This window comes from Bos mutus, chromosome 28 (assembly GCF_027580195.1).
Source record: "Bos mutus isolate GX-2022 chromosome 28, NWIPB_WYAK_1.1, whole genome shotgun sequence".
Taxonomy (NCBI): domain Eukaryota; kingdom Metazoa; phylum Chordata; class Mammalia; order Artiodactyla; family Bovidae; genus Bos; species Bos mutus.
Window position 1 is genome coordinate 17,043,969 of NC_091644.1, and position 25,696 is coordinate 17,069,664.

The window sequence follows — 25,696 nt, forward strand, 5'->3', positions numbered from 1 at the left end:
ATGCAGCTCGAAAATAATTTCCAACTCACTGTGGTCCAATTCTCTTTTCACTGACTCCTTTTTGCTTAGCCAGCACGAAAAAGGTATCAACGAGGTGGCAACAGGCACAATAAATCTTTTTAACAGATTCCTATACTTGTGTGTCGGGGAGTGAGGGCGATAGAGGTAGAATGCACAGAGCAAAAACCAGCGAGCGTCTCGGTGACAGCCTACCTTCGCTCCTAAATACTGCGGGGGGCGGAGCCGAGGCTAGGGCGGGGCCCGAGGCCGGGGCGGGGTCCGGGCGGGGCGGGCTGCTTCCGGGCCTCTCCCCACCCCTTTTCCTCCGTGCTCCTCCCACACGTATTTCACCACGATCCCGAAAGGCCCAGCGACTAGGAGAGTCACGTGAGGGTGGGTGGTGGAAGTGGAGGCTTGTCTTGGCTGTTTCTTCGTCTCCATGGTGTTCGGAGGTGGGCGGCTTTGACGGAGAAGCAACTGCAGCTCAGGCGTGGACGGGTGAGTCCTGGGACTGTGAAGGTTTGAGGAGACAGCCTTTTAGGGAAGGCGAAAGGAAGGCGGATGCGAAACAGCTTTAGAGACCAGACCTCTGGGGCCAGCCGTTTGTCTGCTTTGGGGTCAGGCGACTTCTCTGGTCGAGCGGGACAGCTGTCTCCCCCTGATGTGTCCAGACTGGGGCTTGAGACCAGTCCTTAGTCCTGCCTGCTTCGCTTCCTCAGCTTTCCTTCACTTCTCCCAGTCCCTTCTGCCTGTCCCGGGAGAACTTCTACTTCCGAGTTCCCAGCGGCAGGGTTCAGTTGAGCGCCGACGTCCCTCTTCTCACAGGCGACCAGGGACCATCCTTGGCATCTGGGGATGTGGTTGGAAGTGGGTGGGGAGCTTATAGTTAGGTCTCTGATGAGGGGAAGTTTTAATCACTGAAATGAAAAAAGTGGAAAAATAAATGGGGACCTGAAGGGACAAAACAAAGTGCAGGTTTCCTGGACCGTTCAGTTTTTATCTTTCCCAGTGTCTTACCCATTCTCTCTCAAGTTTCCTTCTCACTATCCTATCCTGGTCCGCAATACGATGTTTTGAGAATGAGCCGGGCGTTATTGACTCAGTGTAAAAATGTTGGAAGAAGAGTTTAAACCGAACTACTTTTTGAGTTCCTCCCTGTGTAGTAGTATGGTTTCTTTATCTTCTCTTTCAGATGCCTAAAAAGTATTGTAGATACTTGCGCGTATATGTAGAATAACCAGTTTATAGTTAGGACTAGAGTAAAATACTTTATTCTCTTTGTGGTACTTGGAAAGACATATTTACTTTCTGTTTTATAAGTAGATGTGTCTGTGAATTTGGGGCAGTTTCTCAGGTATACCTTTGTTTATGGTAAAATATTCCTTTGAGTCACAGGTGCACGTGATCTAGCAAGAGAAAGGAATGAAACAGTTTGGGGTTGATAGCTGTTGGAGAGTTTAGGTTTCATTAAACGATATGACAAATTAATAAAATGTCAGCATCTTGAGACTTAGGTGTTGGCCACGTTGACCGTCCCATTATCCTCTTGGCGTTGCCTACGGTGTTGAGTTTCTTAAATATTGTCTCATCCTAAAACCTTTTTAGAACTCACTCCCTTGTTTGTGAAAACGTGGCTCTGGCTTCCAGCTGCTCTCAGTGTCCTTTTAGTAGCTCAGTTGTGTGGGACTCTTTGAGACCCCATGGACTGTAGCTCACCAGGCTCTTATGTCCATAGGATTTTCCAGGCGAGATTACTGGAGGGAGTTGCCATTTCCTTCTCCAGGGGATCTTCCAGACCCAGGTATTTAACCTGTGTCTCCTGCATTGCTGGCGGATTCTCTACCACTGAACCACATAGGAAACCCTCAGTGACCTTACTGAAGGTTATAAGACACAAAGTAATGCTAACAAAAAGTAAAGATTCAGGGGTTGGTTGTGTACTTGGGGAGAAAAGGAAAATGACAGAAACTAATATGAGCAAGAGAACAAAAGAGTGTATTGCTATCTTCGTTTATAATCTAGAGAACATTTACTATGTAGCATAGACTTTGCATTCCCAAGAGGTAACTCTTGAGACTGACTTTCCTGTGTTTCACAATGGTATGTAATTTATCCTATAATGCAGTATTATGTAAAATAATAACTGAAAGACTTAATTGACCCTTCAGATTTTATATTATTCAGAAACATAGGACTGAGTAATTGACAAAGTTATTACACCTAATTTGGCCACTTTTTCCATCTTGACCAATTTTTACAATGACTGCGACACTTGCTAAATGTTTACCAATTTTTTTCCACATGGAGTAGTTTTTTGTTTGGCCACGTCATGTGGCATGTGGGATCTTAGGTCCCCAGCCAGGGATGGAACCTGCGCCCCTTACGTTGGAAGCATGGAGTCTTAACCACTGGACTGCCCTTGAGTATAATTTTTTTTTAATATTTCCTTTAAAAGAGAACTAACTTTTTAAAAAGTTTACTCACAACTTTTTTTTTCCCCCACCAGAAAGGAAAATGGCTTGATTTTATGCTAAGGGAAAAAGTCTATTCTTTTTAAGTAGATTTTTACTCACTTAAGTAAATTCTGAGAAAATTACTAATGCTTTTTAAGACATTAAATATTGCTATCTCAGAAGAGTTGAGAAGAAAATACAGGGGTAGTATTTTTAAATATTTTATATTTCCTATTATAAAAGTAATATGCATTTATTTTTGAAAAACAGAAACATTATAAGAAATACAACACTGAAACTTGAAATCCTAATTTATCTTTTCCCATGCCAACAAGTAACCACTACTTCCTCTTGCTTTGGGTTGGGCATCAGTGTGGAGAAGTTGAGTTTGGGGTCAGACTCCCTGGGAAAGATGGCATTGATAGCACTGGGCTTACATCCTACAACCTCAGAAACTCCAGAAGAGAGAAAATTTCCCTTTTTCTGATTCTATTATAATAGAATTCTGTTACAATAGCAAACTACTCTGTGGCCTTACTTGGGTCATCGCCCATCCTAGAGACAATCTCTGTGACCAGACAGATGGAATGCCGTGGGTGGTCAGAATTGGATCTTCTTCCCACTGTGGAGTAGGATGGAGGGAGATACAGTTTAAAAGCACATGAATTAAGGGTAGGTGACATATAGTTCCCAAAGGAAAATTGAAGTGTCATTTCCTGGAGAAGGGAGGAAGATTGCTGGGCAGGTAGTAATAGCAGATGTTCACTAAAATAATTTTACATGTATTTAAAAAAATTAACTGCTTTCCTTTCCCAATATAAATTATTTTTTACAGTTTGCATGTCGATTTTTCCTTTTTAAAATGTCTACTATTAATTTATAGAACTTGAAATTTGAACTCTTTGAGTGCACCTATTTGTATTGTTATTACATGTATAAGTACCCATGCTCTGGAGTACTCAGATTTTCCAACTTTAAATATGTTGTATATTTGGCCAGTTTGTTAAAATTGATTATTGGTAAGCATTTTTTGTTGTGTGTGAACTTGATTATATAAACTGCAGTTTATAAATAGTAAATAAATGTTTTAAGTATTTAAGTATATGTAGTAAATATGATTACATACTTGATTCTTTAATTATTTCATATTCAAAAATCTGTATAGAAACTACTTAATTTTGAGCATTGTTTAAGAAATAAATAATTGTCACTAATTGCTGTTACTGAGTGTTAACTTTAAAATTATAGTTAACATTAGTATCTTGTTTTGTATCTTCATGGATTATTCTGATGATTCATTATATTTTAAGAGCAAATATAATTGATGCAGCGTATTGTTTACTCCACTTTCTTGTTTTCATTTAGAAGATGTTAGTAGCTCAATTGAGTGGTTGTTTGAACTGTACTTGCTAACACTGGTGGCACAGGCTTTAGTTTAGGCAGACAGGTCTCTATTCTAAAACTCAACTCCATCACTTCTTGATGTTGAGTAAGTTACTTAATCTCTCAGAATTTGAGTTTATTTGCAATGAAAATAGTAATATCTCATAGGGATTTTTTAAGGATTAATTAATATATGCCAAGTGCCTGGAATTTAGCAGATTCTCATAAATGTGATTGTTGTGTTTTTCAATTATTTATGTATTTATTTGGCCACGCCAGGTCTCAGCTGTGGCACACGGGACCTTTTTTAGTCGTGGCACATGGAATTTTAGTTGCGCCATGTGGGAACCAGTTCCCTGATCAGGGACCAAACCCAGGCCCCCTGCAGCGGGATCACAGAGTCTAGGCTGCTGAACCACCAGGGAAGTCCCTAAATGTGATTGTTAACAGTGACAATGACAAAACATAATGTCTAAAAAGAATTTATTTTCCCAACTTGAGAATGTTTAGCCCAGAGAGTTTAAAATAGATAGACGTTAGAGGAATTAAGTTCTTTATTCAGTTTGTCTGGATTTTAGCGGGTTTTAAATTGCATGTTGCGTATATAGCAATAAACTAGAAAACTTTGTTTAAGCTACACAATTATTAGCAGACTGCCCAATTTGTAAAGATTGCTTAGGCTTATACAGCTTCATATAAAAAAAAAAAAAACCAAAACAACCCAATTGAAAAATGAGCATACTTAAATAGACATTTCTCTGAAGAATACTCACAGATGACCAACAGGCACATGAAAAAATGCTCAATATCACGAAGTATTAGAGAAATGCAAATTAAAACTACAATGAGGTATCACCTCACACCAGTCAGAATGGCCATCATTAAAAAGTTTAGGGAATTCCCTGGTGGTCCAGTGATTAGGACTCAGCTCTTTTACTGTTATGGGCCCAAGTTCAATCCCTGGTCCAGGAACTAAGATCCTGCAAACTGTAGGGCATGGCCAAAAAATTAAAAATCTACAAATAATAGATGCTGGAGAGGGTGTGGAGAAAGGGGAACCCTCCTACACTATCGTTGGGGATGTAAATTGATACAGCCACTGAAGAGAACAACATGGAGTTTCCTTAAATAACAAAGTAGAACTACCATATGATTCAGCAATCTCACTCCTGAATGCACGTCCGGAGAAAACTCTTAATTCAAAAAGATGCATGCACCCCAGTGTTCATAGCAGCACTGTTTATAATAGCCAAGACATGGAAGCAACCTAAATGTTCACTGATAGGTGACGATAGATGAATGGATAGGAAGATGTGGGATGTATGTGTATTGTGGAATATTTCTCAGCCATAAAAAAGAATGAAATAATGCCATTTGCAGCAACATGGATGGGCCTAGAGTTTATTGTATTAAGTGAAGTAGGACAGGGAAAAACAAGTATCATATGATACCATTTGTATGTGGAATCTAAAAAAAATGATATAGATTAACTTATTTAGAAAACAGAAATAGACTCACAGACATAGATAACAAACTTAGGGTTACCAAAGGGGATAGTGAAGTGGTGGGGGGAGATAAATTAGGAGTTTGGGATTAACAGATACATCAGATCAGATCAGATCAATCGCTCAGTTGTGTCCGACTCTTTACGACCCCATGAATTGCAGCACACCAGGCCTCCCTGTCCATCACCAACTCCCGGAGTTCACTCAGACTCACATCCATCGAGTCAGTGATGCCATCCAGCCATCTCATCCTCTGTCGTCCCCTTCTCCTCTTGCCCCCAATCCCTCCCAGCATCAGAGTCTTTTCCAATGAGTCAACTCTTCGCATGAGGTGGCCAAAGTATTGGAGTTTCAGCTTTAGCATCATTCCTTCCAAAGAAATCCCAGGGCTGATCTCCTTCAGAATGGACTGGTTGGATCTCCTTGCAGTCCAAGGGACTCTCAAGAGTCTTCTCCAACACCACAGTTCAAAAGCATCAATTCTTCGGCGCTCAGCCTTCTTCACAGTCCAACTCTCACATCCATACATGACCACAGGAAAAACAGATACATACTAATATATAAAATAGATAAATATCAAGGACCTATATTCAGTATCTTGTAATAACCTATAGTGGGAAAGAATCTTAAAAAAATATATTTATGTATAGCTGAATCACTTTGCTGTACACTTGAAACTAACCCAACATTGTAAATCAACTATACTTAAATTAAAAAAAAAACACACAAAAATAAAAATTGCTTAATTCAGGTGTAAATGTCAGGATGGGGAAATGTATTGAGTAAATTTTACACAAACTCTGAGCTCAGTAAAGGTCAGTAAGAGGAAGATAGCTTGTTCCTTTTAAATAAGTTCAGGATAATACTCCTGCAAAACAGTAATACTTTGAGAACATGATATACTGGACACCTGCAGGTGGAAGAGATAGCAGTTTAGAATGTTACTTGAAAAACCAGAAGAGGCAACTGTGGAACTGAACAACTGTGAGAACTGATTGACATCAAATATCATTAATGATCTGGGGGTGGGAGTTTAAATACTGCTACATTGAGCAGAGAGGTGTTGGCCCTATTAATGAGAAAATAATCAGCTAGAGCTGGATTAATTTTTTCCCCCTAAACTAACAGAGTAATCAGTTTTGTGTTTTTGCAAATTGTAAGGATTCCTCGCCAACAATAATAAATTTAAAATAGGGTTACTGAGTATGAGAAAAAGAAAACTTCATGGAAATCTTTAAGAGATAAATCCTTATCATTCATGTGAGGCATACAAGTAAGGTTTGCATTTTCCTTCAAAATGATTTTGTTTAAAATTGGTCATTTAAAACTTAAAATGCCTGTCTTAATAATCTTGCTTGTTCAGAGTCAGACAGTTACTGATGTCTATTTATAAGCTCTACTTACAGTTCAGATTTTTCATTTTAAAGTTTGTTCATTGGAGTTATTGGACTTAAACCAGCAAGCTAAAGTTTACGTTTTTAAAAACTAAACATGTGAAATTTGTCCACTATCCTAGTAGGATTAAATGAGCATTCTGTAACATGGCACATGAAGGGCATTAGAATCTAGCTGTAATATAACTTCATCTCTCTACCTTCTCTTCCTGTTCCTTCTCCCATGTTCTAGTCATAGTGAACTACTTTTTGTTCCCCATATGATTTGTGCCTTTTTGTGTCATTATGCCTTTACTTGGGCTGTTTGTTGTACTTAGAATGCCTCTTCACCATCCTACCATCTTCCAACTGGTGAGTTATTATTCATCTTCAGATTAGATTAATGAGTTGTTCTTCAGTTTGTGTATTTCCCTCCACTCTCAGGTGGTTATTTGCCTTGGTGGTTCCCATAATATTTATTTTTTTAAAAATACTCTTCTTATTTTGTGGAGCAGTTGTATGTATTTTCCTAGAGAATGAGTGATTCTTGATGCCATAAACAAGGCTTATTCGCCATCATCTCCTGAACACTCAACAGAGTACCTGTCTTATATACAAGCTCAGAACATGTTTGGTGAATAAATGAGTAATTACGATATTTTATCTGCTTTAAAAATCAGAGTAGAAGTAAGATATAATTTAATAGATTAAGTCTGCATTCTGTAACCTTTATCAGACTGATGCATTTAGAGAATTTACTTGGACATTCCTAGAAAATTCTATCCACACGTTCTGCCACACATCAATTATTTTCTTTTCCTAATATGTGCCTAAGCACTAGAAAGAGAGAAATAAAACATATTCTACTCATTAAGGAGCTCACAGTCTAGTGGTGGAGACAGATGACTTATAACTAAATTTTATGATAATTAAAATTAAAAATCAGTTTATTACTTTTACTAGAGACGCTTCAGATGCTCAGTAGCCACAGATAACTAGTGGCTACTGTATTGAACAGTGCAGATAGGAAACCTTTCTTTCATCCTGACATATTCTATTTGACAGAACTGTTGTGAATACTATAAATACACTTAAATCTACATTTTCTAGTTTCAGGTGATAGTTCATTTTCATTTCAATCATGTCCTTTCCTTGTTCAAATAAAACTTCCTTTTAGATTTGAAAATTGTGTTTTTAAAAATGATCAAGTAGATTCTATTGTAATGTGTTTCAAATAAAGCAGCATTACCAATTTTCTCAGGCCTGTAATCTGTGATAGCATTTGAATTAAGTAGTTTCATAATTTGATTTTCAACTTAAGGTTGATATCATTTGACTTTCTATCCTAATAATTCCTGAAATGGTAAGGAAGCATAATGGTTAAGAGCAATGGCTTTGGAATCAGAGAAACCTCAGAGTTATTGAGGATCAAATAAGGCAATCAAAAGGATGATTCACATGGGGAGCTGGCAGGACAGCGAATGGGGCATGGAACACGACAGTGAGATTTTTAATCAGGCTACTCAGAAGAGCACACAATTTAAAACTTCTGAATTGTTTATTTCTGGAATTTTGCATTTAATATTCTTGGGTCAGTGTTGACCATGGGTAATGGAAACCACAAAGAGCCAAACTGCAAGTAAATGGGGACTTGTGTACTCCGAACGGTTTTGCCTCAGTAGTGAGGTAAATTAGCTTTAATCTAAATACTGCTTTGGCCTAACCTAAAAAATTTAAAAGCAAGACTTGAACAGTCAAACTCTTTCCAAGTAATTTATTCGTGTCCCAGAACCAAGCTCAAGAATAGGTTCAGGAATACAAAAATATCCAGCACCCAAAAATGTAAAATTCACAGTGTCTGGCATCCAATCAGAAATTACTAGGCATGCAAAGGAGCAGGAAAATATGACTCATGATGAAAAAGAAAAAGAAAAACTGAAACAGAAGTGACATGGGTGATAGAATTAGTGGAGAGGGATGGCAAAACAGTTTTTTATAACTGTTCCATATGCTTAAAAAGCTAGAAGAAGATTGAATGTGTTAACTAGAAACATGGAAGGTACAGATAACATCACCAACTTAATGGATATGAATTTGAGCAAACTCCAAGAGATAAAGAAGGGTAGAGGAACCTGGCATGCTTTAGTCCATGGGGTCACAGTCAGACACGACTTAGCAACTGAACGACAACAGAAGCAAAGCTATAGGTGGAAACTACAATGGCTGAGATGAAAGACAGACTTGATGTTATTAATGGCAGGTTAGACCTGGAAGAAGAAAACTAAGCCAAGGCTTATGAAATATACAAAATGATCTATGAAGAGTTCTTGCTTGAAGTACTTAATTTTACTCTGATCAAACTTTCAGGTGTAACTTCTAGTTTACAGGAAATAAAAGGACTAGAGAAATATTTAAACCATGCTACAAGGCAGCCATTAGATAAATCCAGAGTTTGAGAAATACAATTCAGGTGTCCTGTTAAAAAATAGGGATTGTGCTATGTTTGCATAATGTGGTGAATATATTTAATATAACCTTAAAATAGTAAATTTTGTGTCTATGTTACCACTGTTTTTAAAAATTTATTGTTTAAAAAGACATTTAAAAGTATACAATTGAGAGGCATAAGGTGTATCTGCACTGTTGTGCAATTACCACCACCATTCATTTCTGGAATTTTTTTCTTCTTCTCAAGCAGAAAACTTTTATACTCATTAAAAAATAAATCTCTCCTTCCTTCTCCCCACCAATCTCTGGCCTCAGCTTATTACTTTCTGTTTCTGCTATAGGTTCATCATGTATGTGGAATCATATAGTATTTGCCTTTTTGTGATTGACGTGTTTCACCTAATGTAAGACTTAAAGGTTATGCAGGTCAGAAAGCAACAGTTAGAACTGGACATGGAACAATAGACTGGTTCCAAATAGGAAAAGGAGTACATCAAGGCTATATATTGTCACCCTGCATATTTAACTTATATGCAGAGTACATCATGAGAAACGCTGGGCTGGAAGAAGCACAAGCTGGAATCAAGATTGCCAGGAGAAATATCAATAACCTCAGATATGCAGATGACACCACCCTTATGGCAGAAAGTGAAGAGGAACTCAAAAGCCTCTTGATGAAAGTGAAAGAGGAGAGTGAAAAAGTTGGCTTAAAGCTCAACATTCAGAAAATGAAGATCATGGCATCCAGTCCCATCATTTCATGGGAAATAGATGGGGAAACAGTGGAAAGAATGTCAGACTTTATTTTTCTGGGCTCCAAAATCACTGCAGATGGTGATTGCAGCCATGAAATTAAAAAACGCTACTCCTCGGAAGGAAAGTTACGACCAACCTAGATAGCATATTCAAAAGCAGAGACATTACTTTGCTAACAAAAGTCCGTCTTGTCAAGGCTATGGTTTTTCTAGTAGTCATGTATGGATGTGAGAGTTGGACTGTGAAGAAAGCTGAGCACCGAAGAATTGATGCTTTTGAACTGTGGTGTTGGAGAAGACTCTTGAGAGTCCCTTGGACTGCAAGGAGATCCAACCAGTCCATTCTAAAGGAGATCAGTCCTGGGTGTTCATTGGAAGGAATGATGCTGAAGCTGAAACTCCAGTACTTTGGCCACCTCATGCGAAGAGTTGACTCATTGGAAAAGACTCTGATGCTGGGAGGGATTGGGGGCAGGAGGAGAAGGGGACGACAGAGGATGAGATGGCTGGATGGCATCACCGACTCGATGGACGTGAGTTTGAGTGAAGTCCGGGAGTCGGTGATGGACAGGGAGGACTGGTGTGCTGCAATTCATGGGGTCGCAAAGAGTCGGAGATGACTGAGTGACTAAACTGAACTGAACTAAAGATTCTCATGCCTGTTGTAGGATGTATCAGAGTTTTCTTTCTTTTTCCAATTTTTAGAATTGTGGTGGAATACACACACACACAAATTACCATATTAACCAGTTTTAAGTGTACAGTTTGCGCTTCCCTTGTGGCTCGGCTGGTAAAGAATCCACCTGCAATGCAGGAGACCTGGGTTTGACCCCTGGGTTGGGAAGATCCCCTGGAGAAGGGAAAGGCTACCCACTCCAGTATTCTGGCCTGGAGAATTCCATGGACTGTATGGTCCATAGGGTCACAAAGAGACACGACTGAGCGACTCTCACTCTCACTTAGTGGTATTAAGTACATTCAGGTTATGGTGAAACCGTCGTCCCTTTCAGGAACTATTTCATCTTGCAGAAGTGAAATGCTGTGTCCACTAAATGACAACTCCAGTGCCTCATCCATCTAACTCCTGGCAACCACAGTTCTGCTTTCAGTCCGTGACTTTGACTATCTGTGTGCCTTATGTGGCCTCCCAGGTGGCTCACTGATAAAGAGTCCACTTGCCAATGCAGAAGAGGCAAGAGACACAAGTTTGATCCCTAGGTTGGGAAGATCCCCTGGAGTAGGAAATGGCAGCCCACTTCTGTATTCTTGCCTGAAAAGTCCCATGGGCAGAGAAGCCTGGTGGGCTGTAGTCCATAGGGTCGCAAAGTTGGGTGTGACTGAGCACCTGGGCGTGCTCGCGGGCACACACACACACACACACGACTCAGATCTTTTTCTGACTGATTTATTTCAGTTAGCGTAATGTCATCAAAATTCATACATGTTGTAGCATGTTTCAGGATTTCGTTCCTTTTAAGGCTGAGTAATATTCCATTGTACTTATACACCACATTTTGTTTATCTATTCATGTCATGAACACTTGGGTTGCTTCTGCCTTTTGGCTGTTGTGAAAAGTGCTGCTATGAGCATGGATGTACAAAGACCTATTCAAGTCCCTGTTTTCAGTTATTTTGGATATATACACCAGAGTGGGATTGCTGAATCATATAGTAATTCTGTTTAATTTTTTGAAGAATTGCCATACTATTTTTTGTAGTGGCTGCACCATCTTACGTTCCCTTTAGTAGTGCACAAGGATAATAAATAAATGCCATTCTACTGGATGTGGATAAATTTTATGTTGTTGCTAAGTCACTTCAGTCGTGTCCGACTCTGTCTGACCCCACAGATGGCAGCCCACCAGGCTCCCCCGTCCCTGGGATTCTCCAGGCAAGAACACTGGAGTGGGTTGCCATTCCCTTCTCCAATGCATGAAAGTGAAAAGTATAAGTGAAGTCACTCAGACGTGTCCGACTTAGCGACCCCATGGACTGCAGCCTACCAGGCTCCTCCATCCGTGGGATTTTCCAGGCAAGAGTACTGAAGTGGGGTGCCATTGCCTTCTCCAAATTTTGTTATGTATAGCTAATAAGATTAGGGTTGTCAGGAGAAAAAGGTCATATGTGAAGAAACCATTTTAGAGAGACTTCAGAAAATACCAAAGATACATCATTTTTGTGTGGATCCTTGTTTGAAAAACCAGCTATATGTTTTATGGAAGTTTGAATATGTATTATTAATAGTATTGGAAGATATAGGAAATTGCTATACTTAACAATGGTATTGTAGCTATATAGTAAAATATTATTGAAATATTTAGGGATAGAGTTTTAATGTCTGTAACTTTGAAGTGGTGAGTTTAAAAATTAACTTGATAGACATAGATAAATAGATGAACAAAATAGATGAAATGTTAATTGTTCAGTTTAGGTATGATGTTCATAATAGTATTCTTTGAAATTTTCTGAGTGAAAGTTTTTAAATGAGTTGCAAAGGTTTGATGTTATATTTTATTTTCTGGAAAAGAAGCCATCTTAAATTTGCTTTTACTTTTATAAGTAATTTAATTTAATCCTTAATACTTTTATTTTCTCTCTCCTTTTTTTAAATTAGTTTCTCTTTATAATTGATTTTATGGGCTTTGTCTTCCAGATACTGCACTCTTATTTTGTTAATTTCCTAAGTATGCAATTAGTGTGCATCTTAAGAAGTGATTTTTGTGTTCATCCTGACCAATGGAATATGCATTCTTTCTGTATACCCCAGATTTTGAAGGAGCAATTCAACTGTCAAAGCATTGGATGACTCCTATTACACATTTAACCCAGAGGTTTTAATTTTATGCTTTATAGGAAAATGGCTGTTAATTCACTGATAATTTCTTTCCTAACTGCGTATTTTCTTTAAGCTCAGATTAAGGTCTCTGTTCAGCTTCTAGGTTCTGTGTGTACTATATGTATTAGGATTCATGAAGTGTAATTTTTTGGTTAAGAGGATAGAGGGCAGAATATTGTTATTGTGGGAAACCTAGGGTTCTACTGTAAGAAACATTCTAACCTGTGAGTCTGGGTGGTGATTATTTAACTTGTTTACTAGTCAGTTTCCTGAATATGAAGCATTTCCAGTTTTATTTCTATAGTGTATGGTGGGAAGAGAATGAGACAGAGAGTTACAGGATCTGGTTTGTTTCCAACTTTGCTGCTAAATATCTTTGTCATCTTGATGAAGTTGCTTGAAGTATCATCCTCTCTGGCTTGTTTCCTCTCATACTGAAAATTTGAAAATTTCTGAGGTCTCTTTTAGCACTTAATATTCTGTTATATTGATCTTTTTTTCTTTCTTCATATTTTATCTCAGTGTTTGCAAGGGTATTGTGGCAGACTGTGTACTGAATGCTCTTGATTGTGGCAGCCTGTGTACTGAATCTTTTTGTCAAAATGTGTGAGTTTCCTTTTGTTTTTAAATAACAACAAAAGCCTTTGTCTTTTTAACCCATCAATTGCCCTACTTTTTATGGCAACAGGAACTTCTTATTTATACTGAAAAATACATTTACTTTAATTCTTCCTTCTGTATAGTAAAATAGACATGTGAAGTAAAGTAGTAGGTTATGTTGTACAAGATAGTCTTTATTTGCCCCCACTATTACTTCACCCTTCTCCATCCTACTTTGTACTCCAGGAAGCTGACCTTTATGGACTACATACTATGTTCCATTCGCTCTGGTATCCAGTAGGGTTTGGCTAATGACAGAGGGTGGAGAATGAGTCTGGGTATGTACGTTTTTTGGTGCCTTCTTTGTAGGTTGGTAATTATGATTGGCCCCTGAACAATGTAAGGTTAGGGACACCAATACCCACCCAACCCTAAACAGTTGAAAATCCACGTATAACTATTGAATCCCCCAAAACTTAATTATTAGAAGTCTACTGTTGACCCGTGTTAGAAGGCAGAGATACTGAATAGTATCTTCTGGACTAAGAAGAAACTTTGAGACCAAAAACAAAGCAGGCAGCTCCATAAAGTACATTGATGAAGTTTCTTTATAGCTGCATGACATGCTGCCATAAGGGGTACAGGGGAATTCAAAGGACCCAAAGCTAAAAATAGAATCTGACTACTATGTTGTAATATGTATCAGACTTTCATTTCTGTTTAAGGCCAGATAATCCATTATATGTACACAGCATACTTTGGTTTTCTGTTGATGGACATTTGGGCTCTTGCCACCTTTTGGCTATTGTGAATAGTGCTGCTATATATTCTTTTAGAGATAAGCTTAGAGTTGCAGCTGTTAGATTACATGGTAATTCTACATTTGACTTTTCCATAGTGGCTACACTGTTTTACATTCGTACCAAATGTGTACAAGGGTCCAGTTTCTTCATATTTTCTCCAACACTTGTCATTTTCTGCTTTTTGTTTGTTTGCTTTTGTTTTTTGGTAATACCCATTTCCCTAATGACTAATAATGGTGAGCATCTTTTCAAGTGCTTGTTGACCATTTGTATATCTTCCCTGGAGACATATTTGTTGAAATCCTTTGTCCGTTTTTGAATTGAGTTGTTCATTTTTTTTCTTGTTGTAATAGATAGTTTTGAGTCAAAATACAAGGTTTCTTAGAAATGGTGAAGTGATTCCATGGATTTGAAATGGTTTTTAGACTAGAAAAAAGCAAGTGTCCATTTCCTTGATTAGATAGCAAGGATAGATAATAGATAAATTTATGATTAGAGTCTTACTTTGCATAAATGTTTGCTTTAAAAGGAATATATTTAGGCGTTATGTGTTTATGTAACATTTTAGTGAAATTTATGTTGCAAAATATAGTTTTTATTTGAATTATCACTGTCAGCAGCATTCTGTTACCTTCCAAACATTTTTTCATCACTCACTTCATGTTAGGTATTGTGCTCAGAATTTTATAAGCATTTTCTCATGTAATTCTCCTTAAAGTTCTTTGCAGTAAGTGTTACTATCCCTGTTTTATGGAAGCACAAAGTTGCCAAAGTCAGAAACACAGGTCTTACTGACTTCAAAATTAATGGCCAGTAAGAGGTTGAGTTAGTAAGGTCTGGTATCTAAAATTAATTAATTAACTAGATAACCCTGAGTTAGACACAACTGTCTGGGCCTCAGTTTATTAAAACAAAGCCGAACAAAACAAAATATGTAATACAAGTTTATATACATGTTTAGTAGAACTTTGTGATGTTCTAATTTTGCTTTAATTAAATTCTTAAGTTTAAAACAACATTTTCAAGTAAATAAATGAAAGTCCAAAATCACTGCAGATGGTGACTGCAGCCAAGAAATTAAAAGATGCTTGCTCCTTGGAAAAAAAGCTATGACAAACCTAGACAGCAGGATATTAAAAAGCAGGATCATCACTTTGCTGACAAAGGTATAGTCAAGGCTGTGGTTTTTCCAGTAGTTATGTACAGATGTGAGAGTTGGACCACAAAGAAAGCTGAGCACCATAGAGTTGATGCTTTCTAACTGTAATGCTGGAGAAGACTCCTGAGAATCCCTTGAACAGCAAGGAGATCAAACCAGTCGGTCCTAAAGGTAATCAACCCTGAATTTTCATTGGAGGGACTGATGCTGAAGTTGAAGCTCCATTACTTTGGCCACCTAATTCAAAGAACCAACTCATTGGTTAAGACTCATCATGCCGGGAAAGATTGAGGACAGGAGGAGAAGAGGGTGAGAGAGGATGAGATGGTTGGATAGTATCACTGACTCAATGGACACGAGTTTGAGCAAACTCAAGGAGATAGTAAAGGACAGAGAAGCCTGGTGTGCTGCAGTCCATAGGGTCGCAAAGAGTAGGACCTGACTGAACAACAGCAATAGTTTTGTTTTAATGAAATCCCAAAGTTTAAAACAACATCTTCAAGTAAATAAGTGAAAGTCTTAAAAAAAAGTGTACCTGGGTAAATAGAAATTGAAGTAAAGGTTAAAAAAAAGAAAAGCAGCCTGTGAAATATCTAATATTACTGTCAGCCTAGCAGGTTTGTTTGTAGAGAGAACATAAATATAGACAGATTGTTATAAAAGAGTATCAATAGAGATGTCTGTTGCTGTGAATGCTAAAAAATTCCACTGAAATTGTTATTTATATAGAAAGAGACTTCCTTTGGCAGAAATGTATCTTATTCTTACAGATTGGCCTGTACTGCTGACCAATCCTTTGCTGTTGAATGAGACTCTGAGAAACATGTCATGGACTCACAGTTGACTTCTGACATGGAATTATTATGCCATTTTAATCATGTACCCCATTTTCCATTTCTGGAAATTGAGTATAATGCAAATGGGAGAGTATTCATTAGAGCATTTTAAAATATAAAGTTCTCTGAAAATGCAAGGTGATATTCTTTTAAAATATTGATTCCTTCATTCTGTCTTCACATATCATTTCTACATCACAGTAGGATTTAGAGCTTTTAATTTAATAGTGGAAGTGAAAGTGTTAGTTGCTCAGCCCTGTCCAACTCTACAGTTCACAGCAACCCTGTGAACTATAGCCCATCAGACTCCTCTGTCCATGGAATTCTCCAGGCAAGAATGCTGGAGTGGGTTTCCATTCCCTTCTCCAGAGGATCTTCCCAACCCAGGGATGAAGCCTGGGTCCCTGGATTATGGGCTCTTATACTGTTTGAACCACTGGGAAGCCCATAAAATATTTTTTTCTATGGTATATATTGTTGTTGATCGAAAATTTATGTTTTCCTTATTTTAAAAAAATGTACTCTTTGTGGAATCAATCTCAGCTTTTTGTAAAGTTAGATTTAGTCAACTACTATTTTTGCTATACATTCCCATGTTACACTTTATGGGCAAAGCAATCAGACTTAACAATGAATGAATTCAATGATTAGCAAATTGTGAATGAGGTTATGGTTGTAGGTTTATATAGGCCATTTAGGTTTGTTCTGTTGTATGAGTAGATTAACTCAATCTAATATTAGCTTTTGAATGGTTGAGTATCATTAAGAAAGAGTTTTATATTGTATACTTCACATATAGCTATGGCATATAGCATATATAAAGAGTACATGAAACAGATATGTACACTTTAAATAATAATTTTAAAAAGTGAATCATGTAGATAGCATCACTCAGGCCAAAAGAATATTTCCATCACCCCAGAAGTCCCCGATATGCCCTTCCTTGATCACACAGCCTGTTGTGTGTTGGCTTGTTATGATTTCATTTACTTGTTTATGGCTTAAGTGAAGTTGTTTTGATCTGAGGGTGTGTTTGTTTACATCCAGGAGGCTGTGTCAAGATGATAGCATCAAAATTTTTGTGCTGCTGAGTGCTTGTTGATGTGAACATATGGAGGAGTGACTATGTCGTAATGAACATTTAAACTTTAAATACCAAGAACTTGAGAGGACTTACTGAGAATGTTCAATCTGGGCAAGGCTACTCTTTACTGATCTAAAATAGCTCTCCAAAGACGTGCTGTAGCGAGGCTGCTCTTTGCCAGCAGTGATGAAAACTGTGCAGTCATCCTGTGAAGGAGATCGTCTCGTCCGCCAACACTGGTGCCTTCCTTCCACTAACATCCAGCTCTAGCAACAAGGGATTTCAGTTTGCACTGGCAGCTCTTGGTTGGCTAAGCTGACTCTTCTGAAAACCAACTCATAAAAAGGTTCCCCTCGGCTAAATTTGGACTTAGTTCTTCATCTCCTCTTTGTCTGGAAAAATAGTGTATTCATTTGAATCAACTATCCACAGCAGTCTACCACTGATTTGGAGTATGTTATTTCTTTATTTACTTATAAAGAGACTATCCTGTATGCTGTTGGCTTGTGACATATTATCATGTAATTCCTGCAGTGAACCTGGGTTAAATAAGTTATTGGCAAAGACAGTCTCAGTCTCTGAACATAATTTGCTAAAACAATTTTATCTCTTCAGGAGATAAATTATCCTCCAGAATTTTGATGATAATCATGATTATGTGTATCCTTAAACACTTAGTTTTGTCTGGTTGTGAACTTTATATAGATGAAGTCTAACCATTTATATTCTTTTATGGTATGCTTCTCCAATGAACATTATATTTATGAGGCTTATCCTGTGTTACTTGTAAAGCATTTTGAGGGGGATGTAAATTTTCCAAAGTTAATTTAGTAATTCCTTTTTAAAAATGTTTTATTTTGAAGTAAAAGTGTGTAAAAAATTAAGGTACACATAAATGAGTATGACATGAATCCCTGTTTATTCTTTTATCTGCATTAGGAATTAGGACATGTTTATTATCCCTTTAACTGTTGATTAACATTTGAGTTGTTGCTAGTTTTGATTATTATAAACACCATTACTGTGAACATTTTGTTCGTATCTCAAAATATGTTTGAACTTTTCTACAGTACAGTTTCAGGGTTAGGAACTTCCTGGTGGTCCAGTGATTAAGAATCTGCCTTCCAGTGCAGGGGACACGGGTTCAAGTGCTGGTCAGGGAACTAAAAACCCACATGCCGCAGGGCGACTATGCCTGTGTGCCGCAACTAGAGAAGCTCAAAGTGCCACAACTAAAGAAAGCCCACAGACCGCAACGAAGACTCAGCAGAGCAAAAAAAAAAAAAAAAATTGCAGGGTTAAAGGTGTTCATGTTTTCTATTTATCAAGATAATGTCAAAGTTTTCTAAAGTGATTAAGCCAATGTACAGTTCCAACATCAAGTGTGAAAGTTCCTATTGCTCCACATCTTCCCAAGTGACGCTAGTGGTAAAGAACCTGCCTGCCAATGCAGGAGATGGAGGAGACACAGGTTCAGTCCCTGGGCCAGGAAGATCCCCTGGAGAAGGGCGTGGCAACCCACTCCAGTATTCTTGCCTGGAGAATCCCATGGATAAAGGAACCTGGCAGGCTACAGTTACTGGGGTCACACAGAGTTGGACACTACTGAAGCAATTTAGCATGCAAAGCTTCATGTTGTTGGACTTATTTTATATCTCACCTCAGAACATAGGTAAAATCCATTAAGTCTAGAGGAGAGGAAAAGAAAAAAATCTCAACCCCTGGGAGAGGGGCAGGAAACTGTCAGAAGCTGAGATCTTGAGAAGTCTACATCTGAGGAAGAAGAGACAGGGTCACTGAGAAAGCCCTGTGCACAAGATCCAGTGGCACAAGGTAACTGCTGAAAATTGTAGTTATCCTGGGACAACGGGAAACCCGTTGCTACCAGGCTAATATGCACCAAGTAACGAGAACTCAGAGGGAAAATGACATATTACATACAAAGGAACAAAGGTAAAAGTTACAGCACACTTTTCAGAAATAATGAAAGACAATTTCTGTTGTTTTTTCTTCACTCCTGAATTTTCAGGTTTCTCTCCAATATTATATAGTTTTTTCTATTTAAAGAACTTTATGTAGTTTTTTAGAGCAGGTCTATGGGCAAAGAATTCTCCTAGAATATCATATTTTGACTACAGATCTTATTTAAATCCTGTAAAGAATGTTGGAGTTTTTTCCTTTAGTGAGCAGTTGGCCTCATTAGGTTCAGGCTGCAAATTCCACCCCACCTTTTACGGGCTGTAGCTGCAATGTCAGATCAGTTTTCCTGGCCTTTGCAGTGCTATCCGTATTTGTCCCTTGTGTGCCCCGCACAGTGGCCAGTCTTGAACTTTAGTGTGATCTACCTTGCACCTTAGTTCATAGATCCTTTGCTGTGCTGCTTAAGATAAAATCAACGTGTACCTTGGAGGTGAGCTCAGGAGGTCATACGGAACCTATGGTTTTACTTTATTGAGTGCCCCCTTTCTGTGATATCCTCAACACTCACTTGCTCCCAAGGACCGCTTTTCTTTTAATTCAAGCCTAGAATTTTCCTTTCCCTACCCTGTCACATAATTCAAGTATATGAGCCTCCTGGGTCTAGTGACCAGAGGATAGAAAAGTAGAAGAGATGACCGAGAGCTCCTGGGGCATAGTTCCTTGGGTTAGAATTTTTTTTTCCTTTTTTCTGGTTTTAGATGACTTACCAACTGCTGGTTCCTCGGCACTACGGTAGGAATGGTTTGTTGCTTGAGTGGGAGAAAACAAACAAAGGCAAACACACACACACACACACAAACCCAGGGGATTTCTCCCACTCTTTCTTACTCAGAGAAGTTCCTTTTCCTGCTCATCAAACCAGAAATAAATGGCTCTTGGAGACCTTTCTGTCTGCATCCAGTGCACATGCTTGGTGTCAGGCTAAGTTGGAATTCTTGCATGAAGAGACCAGAGGGAAGAATTGGAAAACTCATTGCCATTTCAACATTACCTTAGGATCTATTTCCTTTTCCATTCTGCCTGCTAGCATTTACTGTTCAGAGTCCTCAGGTAAATACTCCTTCAGGGCTTTTAGCTGTGTTCAGTGAGAGACAGGAAGGAGTGAGTGTGCCCACTTCATATTAACTGGAGCCAGAACTTCTATAAGCAAGTTTTAAACACTTTGTTATGAAAAATTTGAAATCTATACAGAATTTTGAAAAACGTCTTAATATACAGAACCCCTATGCGTCCATTACTCAGCTTCGTTATTTATCAACATTTGGTCAATCCTTCATCTGTAACTTTCCACTTCCACTGTCACTTGACTTTTAAATGTAAAACTCAGATGTTACTTCATGTGGTTAATTTCTATAATATTTGTGTGTATTTGAAATTAATGTGTAATATGCAACTGTTCAGTATTCTGTGTTCGTTACATTAAGTTGTTGATCATGTTGATAAAAATATTTTATATCTATACTGGTTTTTAAAATATTCCTTCTGATGTGTTTTTTCTTATCCTGCACAATCCTTTTTGTAAGGTAATAATGTGTAGTTGTGTTATTTGAGTCTAATATATTGTGTTGCAGGACATTGAACGTAGCTTTTTTTTTTCAACTTTAAATTTTTGGTTCAAAGTAATATTTTAAGCTGTTTTAGAAATTAACAGTTAGAAGCATTAAGACTATATATAATAAAGATATTATTCCTGTGATGTATTGTTATCATCCTAGTACATTACATATTTCAGTTCTGGCTTAAAAATCTTAAAGGTCTGAGAAATACATTTTTAAATTTGACAATAGCCATCCTAATAGGTGTGAAATTGTGTATCATTGTGGTGTTGATTTACATTTTCCTAATGACTAGTGATGTTGAGCATCTTTTCATGTACTTATTGGCCATCTGTGTGTCTTCTTTGGAAAAATGTCTGTTCAAGTTCTTTGCCCATTTTTGAGTTGGATTACTCTTATTTTTTTTAATTTCATGGCTGCAGCCACCATCTGCAGTGATTTTGGAGCCCCCAAAAATAAAGTCTGACACTGTTTCCCCATCTGTTTCCCATGAAGTGATGGGACCAGATGCCATGATCTTCGTTTTCTGAATGTTGAGCTTTAAGCCAACTTTTTCACTCTCCTCTTTCACTTTCATCAAGAGGCTTTTTAGTTCATCTTCACTTTCTCCCATAAGGGTAGTGTCATCTGCATATCTGAGGTTATTGATATTTCTCCAGGCAATCTTGATTCCAGTTTGTGCTTCTTCCAGCCCTGCGTTTCTCATGATGTACTCTGCATAGAAGTTAAATAAGCAGGGTGACAATATACAGCCTTGACATACTCCTTTTTCCTATTTGGAACCAGTCTGTTGTTCCATGTTCAGTTCTAACTGTTGCCTCCTGACATGCGTATAGGTTTCTCAAGAGGCAGGTCAGGTGGTCTGGTATTCCCATCTCTTTCAGAATTTTCCACAGTTGATTGTGATCCACACAGTCAAAGGCTTTGGCATAGTCAATAAAGCAGAAATCCATGTTTTTCTGGAACTCTCTTGCTTTTTCAGTAATCCAGCAGATGCTGGCAATTTGATCTCTGGTTCCTCTGCCTTTTCTAAAACCAGCTTGAACATCTAGAAGTTCACGGTTCACCAGTTGTTGAAGCCTGGCTTGGAGAATTTTGAGCATTCTGGATGTGAGAGTTGGACTGTGAAGAAAGCTGAGCGCTGAAGAATTGATGCTTTTGAACTGTGGTGTTGGAGAAGACTCTTGAGAGTCCCTTGGACTGCAAGGAGATCCAAACAGTCCATTCTAAAGGAGATCAGCCCTGGGTGTTCTTTGGAAGGAATGATGCTGAAGCTGAAACTCCAATACTTTGGTCACCTCATGCGAAGAGTTGACTCATTGGAAAAGACTCTGATGCTGGGAGGGATTGGGGGCAGGAGGAGAAGGGGACGACAGAGGATGAGATGGCTGGATGGCATCACCGACTCGATGGACGTGAGTTTGAGTGAATTCTGGGAGTTGGTGATGGACAGGGAGGCCTGTCGTGCTGCAATTCATAGGGTTGCAAAGAGTTGGACACGACTGAGCGACTGAACTGAACTGAACTCTTAATTTGTTGTTCAGATGTAGGAGTTCTTTATGTATTCTGGATATTAATCCTTATTTGAAAATATTTTTTCCCTCTGTGTGGGTTGTGTTTTCATTCTCTTGGTATTCTAATTTCACGCACAAAAGTTTTTATTTTGATGAAATCAATATATTTTTTCTTTTGTTACCTGTGCTTTTGATGTTCAATCCAAGAAGCTGTTGCCAAACTCAGTATTATAAAGATGTTTTCCCTGTGTTTTCTTCTAAGGGTTTTACAGCTTTAGCTCTTATGCTTAAATGTATGGTGAATTTTAATTTCTGCATGTGGTGTAAGCTAAGAGTTCATCTTCATTCTTTGGCATGTGGACATGTAGTTTTTCCACACTGTTGAAAAGAGGTCCTCTCTTTGTTGAATGTCTTGGTACCCTTGCTGAAAATCAGTTGACCATATATGTGAAGGTTTATTATTGGGCTATTTTATCCCATTTATGTCTGTCTTTATGCCATATCGAACTGTTTTGATAGCTATAGCTTTGTAGTAGGTTTTGAAATCAGGAAGTAAGGGTTCACCAACTTTGTTCATCTTGTTTTCCAAGATTGTTTAGGCTATTTGGGGTCCCTTGAGATTCCACATGAATTTTTTAAAAAGAGTTTACTTTTTTTTTTAAGAGCTCTTTTATGTTTAAAGCAAAATCCAGAAGAAGGTACAGAGATTTCCCATATACCCTCTGCCCTTATGCATATTTTTTTTTTCAATTTTAATTAAAAAAAATTATACATGTGTTCCCCATCCTGAACCCTCCTCCCTCCCCATACCATCCCTCTGGGTCGTCCCAGTGCACCAGCCCCAAGCATCCAGCATCGTGCATTGAACCTGGACTGGCATCTCGTTTCATACATGACATTTCACATGTTTCAATGCCATTCTCCCAAATCTTCCCACCCTCTCCCTCTCCCACAGAGTCCATAAGCCTGTTCTATACATCAGTGTCTCTTTTGCTGTCTCGTATACAGGGTTATCGTTACCATCTTTCTAAATTCCGTATATATGCGTTAGTATACTGTATTAGTGTTTGTCCTTCTGGCTTACTTCACTCTGTATAATAGGCTCCAGTTTCATCCACCTCATTAGAACTGATTCAAATGTATTCTTTTTAATGGCTGAGTAATACTCCATTGTGTATATGTACCACAGCTTTCTTATCCATTCATCTGCTGATGGACATCTAGGTTGTTTCCATGTCCTGGCTATTATAAACAGTGCTGCGATGAACATTGGGGTACACGTGTCTCTTTCCCTTCTGGTTTCCTCAGTGTGTATGCCCAGCAGTGGGATTGCTGGATCATAAGGCAGTTCTATTTCCAGTTTTTTAAGGAATCTCCACACTGTTCTCCATAGTGGCTGTACTAGTTTGCATTCCCACCAACAGTGTAAGAGGGTGCCCTTTTCTCCACACCCTCTCCAGCATTTATTATTTGTAGACTTTTGGATCGCAGCCATTCTGACGGGTGTGAAATGGTATCTCATAGTGGTTTTGATTTGCATTTCTCTGATAATGAGTGATGTTGAGCATCTTTTCATGTGTTTGTTAGCCATCTGTATGTCTTCTTTGGAGAAATGTCTATTTAGATCTTTGGCCCATTTTTGATTGGGTCATTTATTTTCTAGAGTTGAGCTGTAGGAGTTGCTTGTATATTTTTGAGATTAGTTGTTTGTCGGTTGCTTCATTTGCTATTATTTTCTCCCATTCTGAAGGCTGTCTTTTCACCTTGCTAATAGTTTCCTTTGATGTGCAGAAGCTTTTAAGTTTAATTAGGTCCCATTTGTTTATTTTTGCTTTTATTTCCAATATTCTGGGAGGTGGGTCATAGAGGATCCTGCTGTGATGTATGTCAGAGAGTGTTTTGCCTATGTTCTCCTCTAGGAGTTTTATAGTTTCTGGTCTTACGTTGAGATCTTTAATCCGTTTTGAGTTTATTTTTGTATATGGTGTTAGAAAGTGTTCTAGTTTCATTCTTTTACAAGTGGTTGACCAGATTTCCCAGCACCACTTGTTAAAGAGATTGTCTTTAATCCATTGTATATTCTTGCCTCCTTTGTCAAAGATAAGGTGTCCATATGTGCGTGGATTTATCTCTGGGCTTTCTATTTTGTTCCATTGATCTATATTTCTGTCTTTGTGCCAGTACCATACTGTCTTGATAACTGTGGCTTTGTAGTAGAGCCTGAAGTCAGGTAGGTTGATTCCTCCAGTTCCATTTTTCTTTCTCAAGATCGCTTTGGCTATACGAGGTTTTTTGTATTTCCATACAAATTGTGAAATTATTTGTTCTACCTCTGTGAAGAATACTGTTGGTAGCTTGATAGGGATTGCATTGAATCTATAAATTGCTTTGGGTAGTATACTCATTTTCACTATATTGATTCTTCCAATCCACGAACATGGTATATTTCTCCATCTATTAGTGTCCTCTTTGATTTCTTTCACCAGTGTTTTATAGTTTTCTATATATAGGTCTTTAGTTTCTTTAGGTAGATATATTCCTAAGTATTTTATTCTTTTCGTTGCAATGGTGAATGGAATTGTTTCCTTAATTTCTCTTTCTGTTTTCTCATTATTAGTGTATAGGAATGCAAGGGATTTCTGTGTGTTGATTTTATATCCTGCAACTTTACTATAATCATTGATTAGTTCTAGTAATTTTCTGGTGGAGTCTTTAGGGTTTTCTATGTAGAGGATCATGTCATCTGCAAATAGTGAGAGTTTTACTTCTTCTTTTCCTATTTGGATTCCTTTTATTTCTTTTTCTGCTCTGATTGCTGTGGCCAAAACTTCCAAAACTATGTTGAATAGTAATGGTGAAAGTGGGCACCCTTGTCTTGTTCCTGACTTTAGAGGAAATGCTTTCAATTTTTCACCATTGAGGATAATGTTTGCTGTGGGTTTGTCATATATAGCTTTTATTATGTTGAGGTATGTTCCTTCTATTCCTGCTTTCTGGAGAGTTTTTATCATAAATGGGTGTTGAATTTTGTCAAAGGCTTTCTCTGCATCTATTGAGATAATCATATGGTTTTGTTTTTCAATTTGTTAATGTGGTGTATTACATTGATTGATTTGCGGATATTGAAGAATCCTTGCATCCCTGGGATAAAGCCCACTTGGTCATGGTGTATGATCTTTTAATGTGTTGTTGGATTCTGATTGCTAGAATTTTGTTTAGGATTTTTGCATCTATGTTCATCAGTGATATTGGCCTGTAGTTTTCTTTTTTTGTGGGATCTTTGTCAGGTTTTGGTATTAGGGTGATGGTGGCCTCATAGAATGAGTTTGGAAGTTTACCTTCCTCTGCAATTTTCTGGAAGAGTTTGAGCAGGATAGGTGTTAGCTCTTCTCTAAATTTTTGGTAGAATTC

General features: G+C 38.0%; 1 protein-coding gene across 2 annotated transcripts in view; it reads left to right on the top strand.

Annotated features, from left to right (window-relative positions):
* Nucleotides 1-341: 341 nt before the first annotated feature.
* MICU1 (mitochondrial calcium uptake 1) overlaps nucleotides 342-25,696 on the top strand; it is a 227,940-nt gene continuing 202,585 nt past the window's right edge. The window contains exon 1 of one of the 2 annotated variants that reach the window (XM_005888689.3): nucleotides 342-498. The gene's annotated coding sequence lies outside the window, so the exon portion shown is untranslated. Of the gene's footprint in view, nucleotides 499-1,752; nucleotides 1,802-25,696 lie in introns of those variants that run through there. The other variant, XM_070364852.1, reaches the window with a different exon arrangement.